Here is a 20691-nt window from a genome sequence, read left to right as displayed (position 1 = left end):
TGGGAAACTTCTGGGTTTGGAACTCTATCACCGCTTGTAGTTCCGTAACATTCAGGCCTTGCAACCTTTCAAAATTAATTCTGAAGCTGCCCACTTTTTCAAAATGCTGTAGGGTGTCCATTAGTGGTGGGAGGGATATGTCTGTGTGTTTGAGGAAAAGAAGATGTTGTCTGCGTACAGTGTAATCTTGTGCTCTTTGTTCCCCTATTTTATTACATCAATCTGGTGATTGTCCGAACTTCTTCTTGCTAGTGGCTCAATAGAGAGTGCTGTAACGCTCACCTGATTCCCGTAGAGGCGCCGGTCTTGACTGGGCGTATACCGTATCTTCAAAGGTGATGTGTAACACACGGCTGGCTCTTTGGGCTGGACCTCTGTGCACTGTATGTCTGGCTCGAAGGGTAAGATGTCTGCAGATAGAAAATGTGGGATTAATGAACTGGGTTATTGAATGTCTCTCTCTTCTTCCCTTTCTCTTCTCCTGTAGAACCCCAAAGGTTAACGCTCTCACCTTAGGAAAGTGAACGCCGTGCTCTCCATCTGCCTCGAGGCAGGGTGCTGTAACCAGTTTCTTCACTGGATAAGGGGAGCAGGCCTCTTGACTTCAGAGGACTGCTGTCCGTCGTTTACTGCACGAACGGTAAGTTTCGAGTAATTCTAATGTCTTTAAAGTCTTTAGTAATGATGTCTCTTGTTTTGCAGGGTTCCGGCGATGGCGGATGGCGGGCTGAAGTGAGTTGAAGATGGAGCCCGTGTGATGAATAGAAGCGCCTGGAAGCACGTAAGTAAGCGCTTGTTGCCTGCTTCACGATGCGCTCTAACTGTCTTTTTATTTTGCAGGTACAAGTTCGGGGCGGCTGCAGGGTGCCGGAATACCCACTGGGTTAGATGTGGAAAGGAGTAATGGCACGTGAGTATTAAAGTTCCCCAATGTCTTTAAACGCACCTTGTTTTGTCTTTCAGATGCGGGATGCAGCGCCGAAGGCCTCCGGAGCATGCGAAGAGTTGGTAAGCTTTTGTCTTTCAGATGCCGGAATGCAGTGTGAAGACTTCCGGAGCGCACGAAGAGTAGGTAAGCCTTTGTCTTTCAGATGCCGGAATGCAGCGCGAGGCGTTGGTGACAGCCGATGGACCAGGTAAGTGAAGAGCTGTCACTGAAGACCGTAATGCTAACCTGTTCTTTCTTGTCTTTATAGGTGTTGCTGAAGACTGGATTCAGAATGGTAAGCCTTTTTCCTTAGGCCCAGGATCAGATGCAGAAGACACGATGAGCGTTCTGCTGCTGAGGATGCAGAATAACGCAAAGCAAGATTCATCCATCGGGTGTGGTTTAAATAGCCTCCTGTAGTGCTTAGGTGTCTCCTTCCACAGCCACGCCTAGGTAAGAAAAGAGTTCCTGCTTTCCAGAAGAGTTCCAGTGTTCTGAATCTAGGGAGTGGCTCCTGCCCCACCCAACAGGAAAAGTAGTTCCAAACAGAAGAGGATCAGAGACTCAACTGGCAGGCAAGTAAGCAGCATGGTCTGCTGCAGGTAAGTCCACCCAAGCATTATGAGCCCGGCGCTTCCAGCGCTGGGACTGGGCATATTTATGAGCCTGGTGCCACTGGCGCCAGGACTGGGTCCAAAAGGTCCCAATTGGGACTGGTTGGCACTCGGAACCTGGGTTATGGATCTGCTTCCAAGGGAGTTGGGAAAACCCTGACCTTTTGGAAGCAGAGATCATGACAGTACCCCCCCTCAAGGCCCCTCCCAAACCGGGCTTCTCCGGGGGTTTTGGCTTGTCAGGAAATGTTCGGTGTAATCTTTTGATTAGGCGAGGAGCGTGGACATATTCAGCAGGTTCCCAGGATCTCTCTTGGGGGCCGTAGCCTTTCCAGTCAATTAGGTAGAATAGTTTAGATTTGGAGATCTTGGAGTCCAGAATGCTTTTGACTTCAAACTCGAGTTCTCCATCAACTAGGATAGGTTTTGGAGATTTGGTTAGTCGGGTTTGAGGTTGCACGGGTTTTAATAGAGAGACGTGGAAGACCGGATGTATCTTCGTGTGCGGGGGCAAGTCCAACTTGACCGCTACTGGGTTTACTATGGTAGTGATGGAATAGGGACCAAGGTATCTTGGGTTGAATGTGCGTGGCCCTTTTAGAGGTAGATATTTGGTGGATAACCAGACTTGATCCCCTACTTGATATTGAGGGGCTTCCTTCCGATGTTGATCTGCTCCTTTCTTGTATTGTTCTTTAGCCCTTTGAAGGTGAGAAACAGCTTCCTTAAAGGCTTGGGTGATTGTAGAATGCAGGTAGTCTACTGCTGGTGTTTCAAGATCTTGGAGGGGATCCAACTCCGAGGTTCGAGGGTGACTGCCGTACAAAAGAAAAAACGGGGTTTTCCCAGTTCCCGAATGGAGTTATTGTAGGCATATTCGGCTATCCAAAGGATGTCTTTCCAAGTTTTTTCAGTTTGTTGCAGCATGCAGCGTAAATACTGTTCCAGAGTTTGATTGGTCCTCTCGGTTTGTCCGTCGGTCTGAGGGTGGTGACTGGTGGATAGTCTCACATCAATTTGAGCCGACCGACAGCAACTTCGCCAAAAATGAGAAATAAATTGACTACCTCGATCCGAAATTAGAACCGAAGGAAAACCGTGCAGTCGGACGATGTTTTCGAGAAATTCTCGGGCCAGAGTTGCTGCTGTTGGCAAGCCTTTGAGCGGAATGAAATGCGCCATCTTGGAGAATAAGTCCACGATTACTAGAATCGTATTGTATCCGGAGCATGGAGGTAGATCGGTGATGAAGTCCATAGAAAGCGTATGCCAAGGGCGAGGTGGGATGTCAATAGGGCGTAAGAGGCCTGCTGGTCTTTCCTTTTGACTCTTGTTTTGGGCGCATACTCCACAAGACATTATAAAGTCTCTGATATCTTTTTTCCAAGACGGCCACCAGAAGTAGCGCTTGATCTTTTCTGAGGTCTTGGCCATACCGGGATGTCCTTCCATTAAAGAATCGTGGTAACAAGAGATTACTTTTTTCTGTAAATCTGTGCTGGGTAGGTATAATCGTTCTTGGAAATACAATAAGTTGTCCTTTATTGCAAAGTCCTTTCCCTGCAGATGCCAATTCTGTATGTCTGCTGGAGTTACAAGTTGCCTGGCTTTATCCTTAACTTCCTCTATGGATTCTGTGGCGATTACACCCAGAATTCTTTGTTCGGGAATGATTGGTACAGGTTTAGGGTTGATCAAGTGTTCTTCCACTCCCATCCGAGAAAGGGCATCAGCTTTACCGTTTTTTGTACCAGGTCGATAGGTAATTATGAAGTCAAACTCGGCAAAGAATAATGCCCAACGGAGTTGTCTAGAGGATTGGGCTTTTGCGGTTTTCAAATATTGCAGGTTTCGGTGATCCGTAATCACAGTAACGGTGTGTCGGGCCCCCAGCAGATAATGCCGCCAAGCCTTAAAGGCAGACTTGATAGCCAGAAGTTCCTTGTCAGTAATCGTGTAATTGATTTCAGGAGGCGAGAATTTGCGGGACCAAAATGCCACGGGATGCAACTGATTGGTTACCGGGTCCTTTTGTGATAGAACTGCCCCCATGGCAAGGCTTGAAGCATCAGTTTCCACGATGTAGGGGAGTTTGGGGCGAGGGTGTTTTAAGATTGGTGCAGAGATAAATTTAGTCTTCAAATCCTGGAAAGCTTGTTCCGCCTCGGTAGACCATTCAAAACGTTTGTTTTTCTTTAACAAGGCAGTGATGGGCTGGACTATTCGAGAGAATTCGGGGATAAACCTGCGGTAAAGGTTAGCGAAGCCTAACATGCTTTGCACACCTTTTACGGAGGATGGTGATGGCCATTTGAGAACTGCATCAACCTTCTTTGAATCCATACGCACTCCGCCAGGTGATAATATGAATCCCAAGAATTCAACTTCAGTCACGTTGAAAACACATTTTTCCAACTTAGCGAAAAGTTTGTGTTGACGCAATCTTTCGAGGACCATTTTCACGTGTTTCCGATGTTCAGATTCCGATGAAGAATAAACGAGGATGTTGTCAATGTAAACAACAACACACACATCTATGAGCTCTCTGAGGACTTCGTTCATAAAATATTGAAAGGCGGCCGGGGCATTACAAAGTCCGAAGGGCATGACCTGATATTCAAATAGCCCAAACTTGGTGCGGAAGGCCGTCTTCCATTCATCGCCCTCTTTTACTCGTACCAAGTGGTAAGCTCCTCTAAGATCCAGCTTTGTATATATGCATGCTTTTCTGACTTGGTCCAGGAGTTCAGGGATCAAAGGTAACGGATATCTATTCTTAACAGTGATCTGGTTCAGGGAGCGATAATCTATACAATTTCTAAGGTCTCCTTCCTTTTTTGGAACGAAGAACAAAGCTGAAGAAGCAGGGGACTTGGAAGGACGAATAAACCCATTTGCCAGGTATTGATCCAGGTATTGTCGAAGGTGAAGGTTCTCAGGCTCGGTGAGGGCATAAATTCTACTACAAGGAGGAGTAGATCCAGGTATCAGGTCGATCTGGCAGTCATAAGACCTATGAGGAGGTAGAGAGTTAGCCTGATCCTTCCGGAAAACATCTTGGTATTCTAGGTATTCGGGAATGTAACTGGGGAGTCTCTGAAGAAATTGCTGCCAGTGCAACACCAGGTGGAGGGTGACAAGTAGAGACACATTCTGGAAACTGGACCGTTCTTGCTCGCCAATCGATCAGAGGATTGTGTTTCTCTAACCAAGGTATTCCTAGAATAATCTGAAACTGAGGGGCCTTGATCACATCGAACACGATCTTCTCATGGTGTCCATCTTGACTTACTAGCATCACTTCTTGAGTGGTATGTGTTACTGGCCCGGAGGCTATCTCCGTACCATCCACCGTAGTAATGACGTCCTTTACAGCCTTGGGACAAAGAGTTAGATTCATCCTCAAAACCATTTCATGATACACATAATTGCCGATGGCACCGCTGTCGACGTAAGCTTCAATTGCATGTAATCGATCCGGATTATCAGGGCTAATGAGGACCATAGGTATCACGAAATGCGAGGTCACGGAACTGGTTTTCACGCTCGGCAAGAGGACCTCTATTCTTGTCGGGCGAGGTTGTTTCCCTGCTCAGAGTTTGTAACTTTGGTAACTGCAGCTCCTACTGCCTTCTTGGCAGGTTTCACCGGACAGTCTCGAAGAAAGTGCCCTGAGTTTCCGCAATAGAGGCATAATTGCAACTGTTTTCTCCTTTCCCGCTCCTTTTGTGTTAGAGGACCTTTCAGACCCCCTATTTGCATGGGTTCCCCGGAGTCTACTCCTTTGGAAGGAGTTGGCGGTTTGGAAAATACTCGAGCATCAAACTTGGAACGATCGGCCTTCCTGTTCTGCAGTCTGTGATCTATTTGAACGACTAAGTCTATATAGTCCGAACAATCTTGTGGGGGATTCACTACTTGGGCTAACACATCTTTGAGCTCTCCGCGTAGACCTCTATAAAACAGCGTAATCCTTTTGTCCTCAGGCCAGTGAGTTTCCACTATCAGTCTGTTGAAAGACGCAATATAAGCCAAAAGGTCTTGATTACCTTGTCGCAACGAAAGAAGCTCATTGTCCAAGGCCTGCCCCTGTGAATGTCTTGCGAACAGTTTTTCCATACTGAGCTGAAAAGCTTGAAAATCATGGAGGACCGGATCATCTTGATTTACTAGAGGGATCGACCAGTCTGCCGCATTGCCACTAAGGTACGAAAGCACGAAAGCTACTTTAGCTTGATCAGTTGGAAAGGCTGCTGGCCGGCATAAGAAATGCAACCGGCACTGATTGATAAATACTGCAAACCTCTTTGGGTCACCAGAAAATCGTTCGGGCGGAGCCAGAGGTACATTCCCAGGTAGGTTGATCTGCACTGGATTCATAGAGGATGTAGAAGGAAGATTTCCCCCAGATGCGGGTAACGGGGTCTGTCCGGCTTGTGACTGTAGCAATTGTCTAGCGAGATCATCTGTTCGCTCCTTGGAAATAATCAGTTCCCTTCTTAGAGCGTTCGTTTCCTGACGGGCTGCATGCACTTCTGCCCTTAGTTCCCCAAGTAACTGGGCTAGCTGGTCGGTATCCGAGGTTTCCATAGCGCCTGGACGGGAGTTTTGTGGTAGGCTTTGCGTTCTGTAACGCTCACCTGATTCCCGTAGAGGCGCCGGTCTTGACTGGGCGTATACCGTATCTTCAAAGGTGATGTGTAACACACGGCTGGCTCTTTGGGCTGGACCTCTGTGCACTGTATGTCTGGCTCGAAGGGTAAGATGTCTGCAGATAGAAAATGTGGGATTAATGAACTGGGTTATTGAATGTCTCTCTCTTCTTCCCTTTCTCTTCTCCTGTAGAACCCCAAAGGTTAACGCTCTCACCTTAGGTAAGTGAACGCCGTGCTCTCCATCTGCCTCGAGGCAGGGTGCTGTAACCAGTTTCTTCACTGGATAAGGGGAGCAGGCCTCTTGACTTCAGAGGACTGCTGTCCGTCGTTTACTGCACGAACGGTAAGTTTAGAGTAATTCTAATGTCTTTAAAGTCTTTAGTAATGATGTCTCTTGTTTTGCAGGGTTCCGGCGATGGCGGATGGCGGGCTGAAGTGAGTTGAAGATGGAGCCCGTGTGATGAATAGAAGCGCCTGGAAGCACGTTATTAAGCGCTTGTTGCCTGCTTCACGATGCGCTCTAACTGTCTTTTTATTTTGCAGGTACAAGTTCGGGGCGGCTGCAGGGTGCCGGAATACCCACTGGGTTAGATGTGGAAAGGAGTAATGGCACGTGATTATTAAAGTTCCCCAATGTATTTAAACGCACCTTGTTTTGTCTTTCAGATGCGGGATGCAGCGCCGAAGGCCTCCGGAGCGTGCGAAGAGTTGGTAAGCTTTTGTCTTTCAGATGCCGGAATGCAGTGTGAAGACTTCCGGAGCGCACGAAGAGTAGCTAAGCCTTTGTCTTTCAGATGCCGGAATGCAGCGCGAGGCGTTGGTGACAGCCGATGGACCATGTAAGTGAAGAGCTGTCACTGAAGACCGTAATGCTAACCTGTTCTTTCTTGTCTTTATAGGTGTTGCTGAAGACTGGATTCAGAATGGTAAGCCTTTTTCCTTAGGCCCAGGATCAGATTGTTGTTATTGTTATTTTGCATTTGTATAGCGCCTTATATACCATTGGTATGGTCTGAAGGCGCTGGTAGGTTGAACGCCCTTGGGAACCGAGGTTCGAGTCAGTAGAGAGGGTGAGGAGAGTCAAAAGGTGCGTGTGCGCACAGGTATGTGTGCAGCTGGTGCGGGGTTGATGTGGTAGCTGCTTCTTAGCGGTAGGTGTGGTGGTTGAGAGTCAGGAGAATGTGTACGCTCTGGCAGAATTTATCCCGCTCCAGAGTGGCTGCGTTAGGCCTGAGGAGAAACGCCAGGCTGGGGGTGTTAAACCAGCGGTGGTTATTTAGAGTGCTGGGGAGTGAGCGGTGGATGTTGATATGAGAACAGTTATACCGAATGGTGTCATAGTATCCCTGTGTTCTATTTGAGTGGTGGTGTAAAGAGGAGAGTAGGCGTGGGGTGTGGTATGATATATGTTCATTCAAATTTACGCATATCAATGCATATTATGTACGTCATGCAATTTAAGCAGTCAGGAACACATTCACGCGTGCATAGTTCGTCTTGCGTGCTCTAGACAATCCCTCATTTTCAGTGTGCTTCGTGCATGCTCTCATGTATTCCAAATGCATGCACTCCCGTCGTCCCCGCGAATGCACTCCAGTCTGTCTATGCGTTCATCAGGTCTGCACGCTCGTCCGGTCTGCTCTACACAGGCGTCGGCTTCATGCAGGCATCTGCTCTACACAGGCATCCGCTCTACACAGGCATCCGCACCACACAGGCATCCGCACCACACTGCTATTTGCTCCACACCGGCATCCGCATCAGATGGTTGGGTTTTAGGGAAAGAGCCAGGTTTTCAGTAGTTTGCGGAAGGCCGTTAAGTCCTGAGTTAGGCGGATGTGGGGTGGGAGCGAGTTCCACAGGGTTGGGGCCAGGGCTGAGAAAGATGCTCCGCCTAACCTGACTGAGTTTGTTTTAGGAATTACTAGGAGGCCGGCTGAGCTTGATCTGAGGGTGCGGGTAGGGTGATAAGGTATTAGCTTTTTTTGAAGATAATGGGGTCCAGTTTTATGTAGAGCTCGATGGGTGAGGCATAGGGTTTTGAAAGCCACCCTGCGGGCTACCGGAAGCCAGTGCAGTGTCTTAAGGGCTGGGGATACGTGGTCCCTTGGACCGAGCGCAAGAAGCACTTTGGCTGCTGCGTTTTGTGCTCTTTGTAGTTTATTCAGTTGGTAGGCATGAATTCCGAGGTACAGGGGGTTACCATAGTCCAGTCGTGATATGACGATTGATTGGACCGCAGAGACTCTGTTAGGGAATGAGAGATATGGAAAGATGCGCCTAAGGTTTTTGAGGTGGTAGTGGCAGGACTTTGAGACATTGTTGACTTGGCGCGAGAGTGTTAGGTCGGAGTCCAGGGTGCACCCAAGATTTTTTACTGTGTTAGAGGGGGTCGGTGAGTTGCCCATGGTGGGTGGCCAGGGTAGTGGGTGCGGAAGAAAATCTGAGTTGCCGCAGACCATGATTTCTGTTTTGGAGGGGTTTAACAGGAGGTGGCTTTGGGTCATCCAGCGTTCGATGTTAAGGAGGCAAGAGGTCAGATCGGGTTGGGAGTTGGGTTTCGCGTTCAGGAACTTTAGAATTAGTTGAGTGTCATCTGCGTAATTGTAACACAGGATGTTGTGAGCACGAATTATTGGTGGGAGGGTGATCAGGTAGAGATTGAAGAGGAGGGCGGATAGACATGCTCCTTGTGGGACTCCTGTGTCAACTGGTCGGGCTTGTGATGTAAAGTTGGAGAGTGTCGTTATTTGGTGCCTGTCTTTGAGGAATGAGGCTATCCATTTAAGGGCGGTTCCACGGATTCCTAGGGAGTGGAGGCGGTCAAGGAGTATTGAGTGATTGATCGTGTCAAAGGCGGCTGATAGATCGAGAAGGATTAGTGCGGCGCATCCTGCAGAGTCGGCAGTCATTTTTAGGTCATCCCAGATCGAGGTTAGGGTGGTTTCAGTACCGTGGCAAGACCTGAATCCTGATTGGGCGGGGTCTAGGAGGTTGTTGGCTTCTACAAAGGCATTTAGTTGGGAGTAGGCTGTTCGGTCAATGAGTTTGGCGAGGAGCCTGGTGTTAGAGATGGGGCGGTAGTTTTTTGGCTCGAGAGGGTCGAGTGAGGGTTTTTTAATCAGAGGTTTGACGTGCACCAATTTGAATGCATCTGGAAAGATACCGGAGGAAAGGGAGGTGTTTATGATAGATCTTGCGTGTTCTCCTGCGCAGGTGGAGGCAAAGATTTCTTTAAGGATTGTGGCTGGGCAAAGGTCCAGTGGTGATCCAGATGGTTTGCGGTCGGATAGGAGTTTGAGAAATTGTTCTGGTGATATTGGACTGAAGGACTCGAAAATTGGTTGTGTAGTGGTTGCAGTTGGTGGGCTGGCTGGTACTGGCTGAGGTTTGCCTGGTGGTTGTAAGAGAGCCTGTTTGGTGGTCAGAGTTTTTGTCCTTTCAATGGCCGTGGAGTAGAAATGGAGGGAGAGCGAGTCACATAGTGATTGTGACGCGGTCGGGATGGTTGTGTTACATGCCGGTTTGGTGAATTCGGAGATAATTTTGTGAAGTTCTTTGCATGGGTTTTTGCAGTTTAGGATTCGTGAGTTGTAATGGGCTTTTTTCGCTTTCCGGATTTCGGCTTTGTACCGGTACAGGTGTCGTGCTAAGGTGGTCCTGCTGTCGTGGGTTTTCTCTTTATGCCATTTGCGTTCTAGGTATTTGTAATGTCGTTTAGTGTTCTTTAACTCAGGAGAAGAGGCCAAGTCGGGTTGATGGTTTGCACGTGGGGGTCAGGCGCATCAGGGATGGGTTGAGCCATGAGTCAAAGGCCTCGGGGGTTAGTTGATTGTTGTGATGGTAGGTAGGTTGTGGAGACTGGAGGAGAGCTTCGGCTAGGTCCGGGGTGATTATTAGTTTCTTCCAGCTTTTGCGAGTGTTCGGAGGTTCAGAGACGAGTATGGGAAGGAGTTCAGGTGAGTGGATGGTGAACGAGAGAATGAAGTGGTCGGACCAGATGATAGGTGTGGGCTGCATTAGATGAATCAGGGTGTTGGAGCTGAAGAATGCATCAAGAGTGTGTCCTTTATGATGGGTCGGGCCGTTTATGTGGGGTTGGAGATTAATTGCATCTAAACCGTCGATCAGGGAGTATGTCATGGGGTTGGTGGGGATGTCAAGCCATATGTTGAAGTCTCCAAGAAGGGTGAGGTTAGGATGGTTTAGTTGGAGGGTGGAGATGGAGTCGCAAAGGTTGTTTGCGAAGTGTCTATCATAGCCAGGGGGTCTGTATATTATTAGGAAGCTGTACGAGAGTGAAGGGGAGAGGGATAGTTTAACAAGGAGCGATTCGCAGGATGGAATGGAGGGTTGGTTGTCGATGATTGAGGCGCGGAAGATGGATTTGAAGACGAATGCTACCCCTCCCCCTCTGGATGTGCGGTTCAGTGGGATGAGGGAGTAGTCCGGAGGAAAAGCTTCATTAGCGATTGGGCCGAAGTCTTCAGAGAACCAGGTTTCAGTGATGAAAACTAGGTCTGGTGTGGTAGAGGTGAGGAGGTCAAAGATGGAATGTCTGTTTTTTGCTACTGACCGGGCGTTAAATAGGATGCAGTTCACATCGGCAGCTACGGATGGTCTCGGTGCTGGTGCGGGACGGGGCGGTGGTGGGGGGTGTGGACGGATAGGGGTAGGGAGGGTGATGATAGATGGGAACAGTGGGCGAGCGGTGAGATTGGCAGGGTTCTGGTGGGGTTGGGAGGCTGTGTGTGATAGGATGGACGGGTTTTGGTTAGGGGGTTTGAAAGAGGGATGTTGGCGGTTAGGAGTTTCAGTAGGAGTTGATGAGAAATCGAGGGAGAGGGGTTTCAGGCAGGGAGAAGCGACGGGGGAAGGAGGGGATTGCGGGATAGAGGAGATGGGTCGAGACAGGGGAGGCGAGGAGTGCTGGGAGATTGAGGGGGACCAGGAACGTTTCCTCTTTAGTTTCTTTGCTGCGACTGGTGTGTGGGAGAGAGTAGGAGGGTCAGAGGGTGAGCAGGAGGCAGCTTCGGTTCTTGCTTGGGCTAGGCGTGCAGTTTTTAGGGAGGGGAAAGGGTGTGGTCGGGGGGGAGGGTGGCAGGGGTATGAGGGGAGGGCGGGAGGTGGGTGGTTGCAGGGTGGGGTGTGCTAGGTATGATAGTGAGGGGAGCGGGTATGGGAAATGCTGGAGGGTCGGGGGTGGGGTTCAGGGGAAGAGTGGTTTTAGGGTTGGTGGTTGCAGGGTGGGGTGTGCTAGGTATGATAGTGAGGGGAGCGGGTATGGGAAGTGGTGGAGGGTCGGGGTTCAAGGGAAGAGCGGTTTTGGGGTGGGTGGTTCGCCATCGTGCTCCCCTGGCTTGGTGTTTGGAGAGGTGAAAGGCAGGGATTGAGGGAGAGGGTGTGTGGGTTTGGGGGGGGGCGGGATGGGAAGGAAGGCTGACCGGAGGAAGGGGCTGGTTCATGGGAGATGTTTGTGACTGATTCTGGTGGAGTGGGTGCGCTCATGATTGGTGTAAGCTTAAAGGATGGTTTAGGGGGGTTTTCTGATTGTAGTTCTAAGATCGGTGATGACACGCTTTTAGGTACACTTTAAGGTTCAACTGCTCAAAGATGGTAATTAGGTTTAATTGGTGCTTTTCTAGTTACAGTTGTAGAATAGATAGTAGGTCGGCCTCTAGATTCTGTTTGCTTAGAGGGGTGTTAGATTATTAGTCATGGTTTTAGTTTCTATAATATACAGTGGTACTGTTGGTTATACTTATAGGATTGAGTAGGTCCAATTCGCCTTTATACAGGGACGGTGTTTTGCGTGGATCTAAATCAACTTTGTGGTCACCATTTAGATTCTACATTGTGCAGTTATACTGTTAGTTATTTCTAGGTTAGATTTGCGTAGAAGGTTGTTTGGCGCACTACTAGATTCACAGTTTAGCCTGTTGTTAGTGATTCACAATTTTAGGCTGTTGGGTACACTTCTAGATGCAGCTTTTAAATGCGTTTCTAGATTCAACTTTTCTGAGGGGCTTTTGGGCACGCTTCTAAATGCTTTACTCTGAGAGGCGATTCTGGATTCAACTTTACTGAGGGGCTATTGGGCACACTTCTAAGTGCTTTCCTCAGAGAGGCTATTGGGACACTACTTATGTAATTGGGAACATTTATAGATGCAACTTTCCTCAGAGAGGCTGTAGGACGCGGCACCTAAATGCAATTGGGAACACTACTAAGTACAATTGGGAACACTTCAAATGCAGGTGTGAACACTTCTAAATGCAGTTGAGGATACTTCTAAATGTATCTTTCCTCAGAGAGGCTATTGGGCGCAACACCGAGCTGCAATTGGGAACACTTCAAAATGCAATTGGGAACACTTCAAAATGCAATTGGGAACACTTCAGAATGCAGTTGGGAACACTTCTAGAATGCAGTTGGTAACACTTCTAGAATGCAGTTGGGAACACTTCTAGAATGCAGTTGGGGACACTTCTAGGCTGCAGTTGGGGACACTTTTAAATGAAGTTGGGGACACTTCTAAGTGTAACTTTCCTCAGAGAGACTATTGGGCGCAACACATAAATCCAATTAGGAACACTGCAAATGCAATTGGGAACACTTCTAAAAGGAACTTTCCTCAGAGAGGCTATTGGGCGCAACACTTAAATCCAATTAGGAACACTGCAAATGCGATTGGGAACACTTCTAAAAGGAACTTTCCTCAGAGAGGCTATTGGGCGCAACACTTAAATCCAATTAGGAACACTGCAAATGCGATTGGGAACACTTCTAAAAGGAACTTTCCTCAGAGAGGCTATTGGGCGCAACACTTAAATCCAATTAGGAACACTGCAAATGCGATTGGGAACACTTCTAAAAGGAACTTTCCTCAGAGGGGCTATAGGGCACAACTTCAGGGTGCGATTGGTTTCTCTGCTATCAGCGGCTGGGAACACTGCTAAATGTAATTGGGATACTTCTATATGTAACTTTCCTCAGAGAGGCAATTGGGCGCAACACCTAAATGCAATTGGGAACACTGCTAAAAGTAATTGGGAACACTTCTAAATGCAGTTGGGAACACTTCTAAATGCAGTTGGGAACACTTCTAAATGCAGTTGGGAACACTGCTAGAAGCAATTGGGAACATTTCTAAATGCAGTTGGGAACACTTCTAAATGTAGCTGGGAACACTTCTAAAATGTAGTTGGGAACACTACTAAAAGCAATTGAGAACACTTCTAAATGCAGTTGGGAACACTTCTAAAAGTAGCTGGGAACACTACTAAAAGCAATTGAGAACACTTCTAAATGCAGTTGGGAACACTTCTAAATGCAGTTGGGAACACTTCTAAAATGTAGTTGGGAACACTACTAAAAGCAATTGAGAACACTTCTAAATGCAGTTGGGAACACTTCTAAATGTAGCTGGGAACACTACTAAAAGCAATTGGGAAACACTTCTAAATGCAGTTGGGAACACTTCTAAAATGTAGTTGGGAACACTTCTAAAATGTAGCTGGGAACACTACTAAAAGCAATTGGGAAACACTTCTAAATGCAGTTGGGAACACTTCTAAATGTAGCTGGGAACACTACTAAAAGCAATTGGGAACACTTCTAAATGCAGTTGGGAACACTTCTAAAAGTAGCTGGGAACACTGCTAAAAGCAATTGAGAACATTTCTATATGTAGTTGGGAACACTTCTAAAATGTAGTTGGGAACACTTCTAAAATGTAGTTGGGAACACTACTAAAAGCAATTGGGAAACACTTCTAAATGCAGTTGGGAACACTTCTAAAATGTAGTTGGGAACACTACTAAAAGCAATTGGGAACACTTCTAGATGTAGCTGGGAACACTTCTAATGCAGCTTTCCTCAGAGAGGCTATTGGGCGTAACTTCAGAATGCGATTGGGACACTTAGAGGGGTGGCAGGGTAGTATGGCCTGAGGTGGTTGCTTCTGGCCCCGCCCTTGCCGCACTTACTTATTGTTGGCTTCTTGCTTCTCCTGCGGATACCTGCAGATACGATCTGGAGCCGTCTAGTTGGAGCCGTCCTTTGCCTTGGGTCCTTCGCCGATGGGGCTGCCGGGCAGGGGCTGCCCTGGGGAGATTGGCTATGAATGGAAGTCCTCTTGATGTGACCAATGGGAGCGGGAGGGCGGGGAGGGCCGGGGAATGAGGAAATGGATGCGGGGAGGGAATGGGAGGCGGATGGGCTACGCGGGGGGAACGGGGACCACGGATGCCACCAGAAGGTTGGATTCAGTGGCAATGGTACAGGCGGCAACACTCACCAGGCTCTGGGGGCAATGGGAGTCGGGCCAGGCACGCGGGTCTTTAGGGTAGATGCGAGCGTCCGATTGACCAATGGGAGGGGGTGGGCGGGAGCGGGAGGCGGGGAGGGCCGGGGAATGAGGAAATGGATGCGGGGAGGGAATGGGAGGCGGATGGGCTACGCGGGGGGAACGGGGACCACGGATGCCACCAGAAGGGTGGATTCAGTGGCAATGGTACAGGCGGCAACACTCACCAGGCTCTGGGGGCAATGGGAGTCGGGCCAGGCACGCGGGTCTTTAGGGTAGATGCGAGCGTCCGATTGACCAATGGGAGGGGGTGGGCGGGAGGCGGGGAGGGCCGGGGAATGAGGAAATGGATGCGGGGAGGGAATGGGAGGCGGATGGGCTACGCGGGGGGAACGGGGACCACGGATGCCACCAGAAGGTTGGATTCATTGGCAATGGTACAGGCGGCAACACTCACCAGGCTCTGGGGGCAATGGGAGTCGGGCCAGGCACGCGGGTCTTTAGGGTAGATGCGAGCGTCCGATTGACCAATGGGAGGGGGTGGGCGGGAGCGGGAGGCGGGGAGGGCCGGGGAATGAGGAAATGGATGCGGGGAGGGAATGGGAGGCGGATGGGCTACGCGGGGGGAACGGGGACCACGGTTGCCACCAGAAGGGTGGATTCAGTGGCAATGGTACAGGCGGCAACACTCACCAGGCTCTGGGGGCAATGGAGACACGATGAGCGTTCTGCTGCTGAGGATGCAGAATAACGCAAAGCAAGATTCATCCATCGGGTGTGGTTTAAATAGCCTCCTGTAGTGCTTAGGTGTCTCCTTCCACAGCCACGCCTAGGTAAGAAAAGAGTTCCTGCTTTCCAGAAGAGTTCCAGTGTTCTGAATCTAGGGAGTGGCTCCTGCCCCACCCAACAGGAAAAGTAGTTCCAAACAGAAGAGGATCAGAGACTCAACTGGCAGGCAAGTAAGCAGCATGGTCTGCTGCAGGTAAGTCCACCCAAGCATTATGAGCCCGGCGCTTCCAGCGCTGGGACTGGGCATATTTATGAGCCTGGTGCCACTGGCACCAGGACTGGGTCCAAAAGGTCCCAATTGGGACTGGTTGGCACTCGGAACCTGGGTTATGGATCTGCTTCCAAGGGGGTTGGGAAAACCCTGACCTTTTGGAAGCAGAGATCATGACAAGTGCAAACATTAGCGGCGACATTGGGCAAAACTGCCTTGTGTTGCGTGTACGCCTGATCGACTCAGTATGCTGTTTGTTCACCTGTATTCTAGTATTTGGATAGGTGAATTATGTCATTTTCGAGACCTGAATATTAGGCCCCAGGACTACTGCTGCAAGAGTTTCCTGTAGGAAACTCCAGTCCACCTGGTCAAAGGCCTTATGCGCATTCAATGCCAGCAGGGGGAAAACACAGCTGTTTGTTTCTTGCACCTATTTCCAGGAGTGTTGCTAGGTCTGGAAAAGATCCGGGACTACGTTAATTTTGGTCTGACTTTTCAGGACTGGGGGCTAGCTAGCCTTTTTGGTTGCAACCCCTGAGCTTCTATCCGGGGCTACAACCAAAAGACACGGGGCTATAACCCCCTCAACCCCCCCATCAACGCCTCTGCTTATTTTCATCACATTAATGGCTCTGCAGAGGTTATCTTGTGTGGACCTGTTATTTATTAATCCTGATTGGGCTGTTACTATAATTTGGATGAGAATTGACACTAATCTCCTGCCCAGAATTTTCCCGTAGATTTTAGCGTCATGATTTAATAGCTACATTGGCCTGTGCGAGCCACACATTGGGCCTCATTACGAGTATGGAGGTAAGGGAAAAACGATGCCGGTAAAGGATTACCGGCATCGTCTACCGCTCCGGTCCATTACAACCCACCAACCCGCTATTAGCGGCACCGTAAATAACGGTGCCGCAAATAGCGTAATGGGCGCATGCACGTGACGGCACATGCCGGCAATAGGGACATGGCGTAAACAGTAGCCGAACACAAGCAATGCGGACTTCTAATAACGGCCTACACAAGACAGAAAAGTACCTTACCGGCATGGAGCAAATGCCGGCATCGCGGACCACCCGTAAACGGCCATGTGCAGTGTACCCCGCTGTCACAGGTGCACACAATCAGCACAGGTGGAGGCAATATAGACTGGGCCAGCACAAAAGTAGCACACCCCACCCCTTCCCAAACCCAGTCACACACAAAAATGATTCCAATACTACAAGCAATGCTGGGGCTGGAGGACATGATTGCAGTGGAACTGCAGCAACAACAACAACAACAACAGGCAGCACAGAGGAGACGCAGGAGGAGAAGGAGGGTGAGGCAGGCCCAGCATGCCCCACCTGTGCAGCCAGTGGTGCCATGCAGGCAGCCCCCAATCCCTCGCATCAGAGCCAGTCCATTCAACCTAACCCCTGAGCAGATCCACACCCTGTACCGTCCGGACCGGGACACCATCACCACCGTTGGGGACATGATACATGACGACATTGTCAGCCTCATTGAAATACGCACCGCCATCCCACCTCTACTGAAGGTAGTGTCTGTGCTCCACTTCCTGGCCACAGGCACACAGTGGTGTGCATACATGGCATATCACAGCCATTATTCTCACGTTCGCTGAGCCAAGTGCTCGATGCCCTCCTGAAGCACACAGGCGACCACATTTTCATACCACGCACAGCCCAGGAGATCTCCAACACCAAAGTTGGTTTCCATTCACTGGCCGGCATCCCTGGTTGCATTGGCGCAATCGACTGCACCCATGTTGAATTGGTGGTCCCACATGCCATAGAGGCAGTGTACCGCAACCGTAAGTTATACCACTCCATCAACGTGCAAATGGTATGTGACTCAAACAAGATCATCACACATTGCTGTGCCCGACTTCCCGGATCAACCCATGATTCAATGGTCATGCGGAACTCCACGATACCACGCTACATGGAGCGACATGCAGGGCAGAGATCCTGGCTTCTCTGTGAGTTACATGTCAGGCTCATGGCATCGCGATGTGGGTAGGTGATTAGGGGGTGAGATGCATACTTCACCTGGCTGAGATGGTGGGGGGGAGGGATGCATACTTCACCTGGCTGAGATGGGGGGGAGAGGTGCATACTTCACCTGGCTGAGATGGGGGGGAGAGATGCATACTTCACCTGGCTGAGATGGGGGGGAGAGATGCATACTTCACCTGGCTGAGATGGGGGGGGAGAGATGCATACTTCACCTGGCTGAGATGTGAGGGAGAGATGCATACTTCACCTGGCTTAGATGGGGGGCGGAGATGCATACTTCACCTGGCTGAGATGGGGGGAGAGATGCATACTTCACCTGGCTGAGAGTACCTGAGAGGATGGACCATGCTCATACCCCAAAGCAGGCAAGATTTCACCTGACACCTGACCTCAAAATGCAAGACGTAAGCTGCCCAACCATGAAAATGATGCAGTGTTACAACCATTCCATAGCCATCAACATGTACACTGCACATAATCAGACCGTAGCCCCCGCAACACAATGCAGCGACAAGCAATTACTATGGCCAATGCACAGCACCAAATATCATCAACAAGAAGGACAGTTCTCCATTGCTGCGTACAAAGGAGTCACATGAGGGCAAAATACATGAACACACCCCAACACCAACACAGAGGTCCTCCAAAGCAGCATGTCCACATCTGTTGTACATAGTGAGATCATCATGAGTCTGCCATCACCGGTGACAGGATGAAAGCATACAATTGACTACACAGCACCCAGATCATGGCAACAACCGACGTGGACTACCACAGTGCATGGGCACTCACAAGGAATAGGACACCCCTGCACCCACTAGACGATGCCACGCACACCTGCCGATCTGATGAATACACACATTGCAGTTACGTCATGAGGCTCTATTCATGCATGGATATATGGGTGCCAACAGGAAATAAATGCATGCGATGCTGTCATTGATACAAGTTCCATATGATGTGATCACTTGCACATAACCATTCTTGCACACATGCAGGTGATGCAGGCTATCACTTGAAGAGGTGGCTCCTTACCCCAGTCCGGAACCCGCAGAACAGGCACAAAGAGGACTACAATCGTGCGCATACACATACCCGTGTGGTGATTGAGCAGACATTTGGCTTTTTGAAGGCACGGTTACGCTGCCTCAGCAGGTCTGATGGGGCACTCCTGTACGGGCATGAGAAGGTGGGCAAGATCGTCATGGCATGTGTCATGCTACACAATATGTGCATCAGACGGAATGTGCCTCTGCCCCCTGACGTTGAACTGCAACCACCTGACGATGAGGATGAGGAGGGCGGAGATGGGGCTGCACTTTAGGGAGGCAGCGATGCACAGGAGGGACGTGCCATGCGTCAGACTTTGATAAACCAATGTTTCTAGCACACATGGATGGGGAGTGTGACATGGAGGTGGGACTCAGGGCACTGGGTGTGTCAGGGACATGGACACTGTAGACTGTTCACCAATAAAGCACATGTACACAATAAACAATGTCTGCTCATTTGAATTCTGATTTCACAACAGGTGTATTGAAGAAATGTAACATATTTAGTGCAGAAGCCCTCCACCCCACACACCCTCTCCCCCTCCCCCTCCCCCCTCAACTTCCCCACACACCCTCTCCCCCACTAACCCCCTCAACTTCCCCACACACCCTCTCCCCCTCCCCCCTCAACTTCCCCACACACCCTCTCCCCCCTCAACTTCCCCACACACCCTCTCCCCCCTCCCCCTCCCTCCTCAACTTCCGCACACACCCTCTCCCCCTTCCACCTCCCCCCTCAACTTCCCCACACACCCTCTCCCCCTCCCCCTCCCATCTCATCTTCCCCACACATGGTGTGCACTTGCATGCACCATTGTTCTTCAGGAGTTTGGATTGCCAGGCTGCACCTACACCCCTTTTCCCCTGGCAGCATCGGGTGGACCCCTGCGTGACTTGCGCACATCCGGACAGACCTACGCAGGGGGCTGGTCTGTCTGGAGCTGCTATTTGAGGATGTCTCTGGTTGTTGAACCACCTGTGTGGGACGCAGGGCCTCCAATGCTGACACCATTTGGGTGAGGACCTGCCTCACAGCCGCCATTTTACTACATATGTCTTTTCCCGTGGACTCAATGGCAGATTTGAGGGATGCTGTGCATTCCCTGATTTCCTCCCTTGCCTGGCCACATTCGGTTATGTGCTGGGTCAGCAGCCCTGTCAGCTCCTCCTGGCGCTGTTGTATTGCCCTGATGCCCTCCTGCCTGTCCCGGACACTGGTGGATGTTGTTGGTGCATGCGGAATGGTTGGGGCCTCATGCATGCTCCCCATGGGGCTGAAGCTGCCTGGCCAGGACTCAACCGCGGACAGCTCATGGCTGCTGGCATACTGATTGCTGGGTGGGGAGTGTTGGGGTGACTGCTGGGGGCCTGAACCAATAGGTGTTCCAGGTGTCGGAGTGTATAGTTCATCATCAGACACTGGCCCCTGTGTGGATGTGGCTGGTAGGGGTGCTGTGGTGGTGTCAGTGATGCAAATTTGTGCTGTCGGATCCAGCGTTGTGTTGGGCCTGCACAGTAGTCCAGATTGCCCTCTTCCCCTGGATGTTGAGGGACGGTTTGCTGGCGCCATGCCCCTAGACCTCTTGGCTGGTGTCGGAGCATCCCCCCTGGGGTCCTGATCTTCACTCTCAGATTGTGTGCCTGTGGGGGACCAAGAGAGGGAGTCCATTAGTGATGGGTCTACATGCATCAGGCATGCATTGGGGTAGCTGCATTTCTATGGAATGGCACGTGTTTGGCGTTGGGGTAATGACATACGGGTTGCTTGCCTTTTGGGTGGGTTATGCATGGATGCGTCTGGGATGAAACATATATGGGGTGCATCATGCATGTGGACAAGATGGTGCTGTGCACTGCCCGTAGGCAGTCTTGCAAAAATGTGTCTGGTGGACCCTGCTTTCCATCATTGCACTGTCAGTTCAGGGGGACATCATTGTGTTGTTCTTTACAGTGTTTCATTTGGGACACCTACCTGCATCAGCCGATGACGGGGCTCCACGCTCCATATCCCCCACTCCCTCGATTGCCTCCATCCCAATGGTGCTTGCACAGATCTCCTCCTAGGGTTGAATCTTAATGGGGGAGGCCGCACCACCACCTGTTGCCA

Source organism: Ambystoma mexicanum, chromosome 3p (assembly GCF_040938575.1).
Source record: "Ambystoma mexicanum isolate Mex_15411 chromosome 3p, UKY_AmexF1_1, whole genome shotgun sequence".
Lineage (NCBI taxonomy): Eukaryota > Metazoa > Chordata > Amphibia > Caudata > Ambystomatidae > Ambystoma > Ambystoma mexicanum.
The sequence above is the reverse complement of the archived record's forward strand: the minus strand, read 5'-3'. Positions refer to the sequence as shown.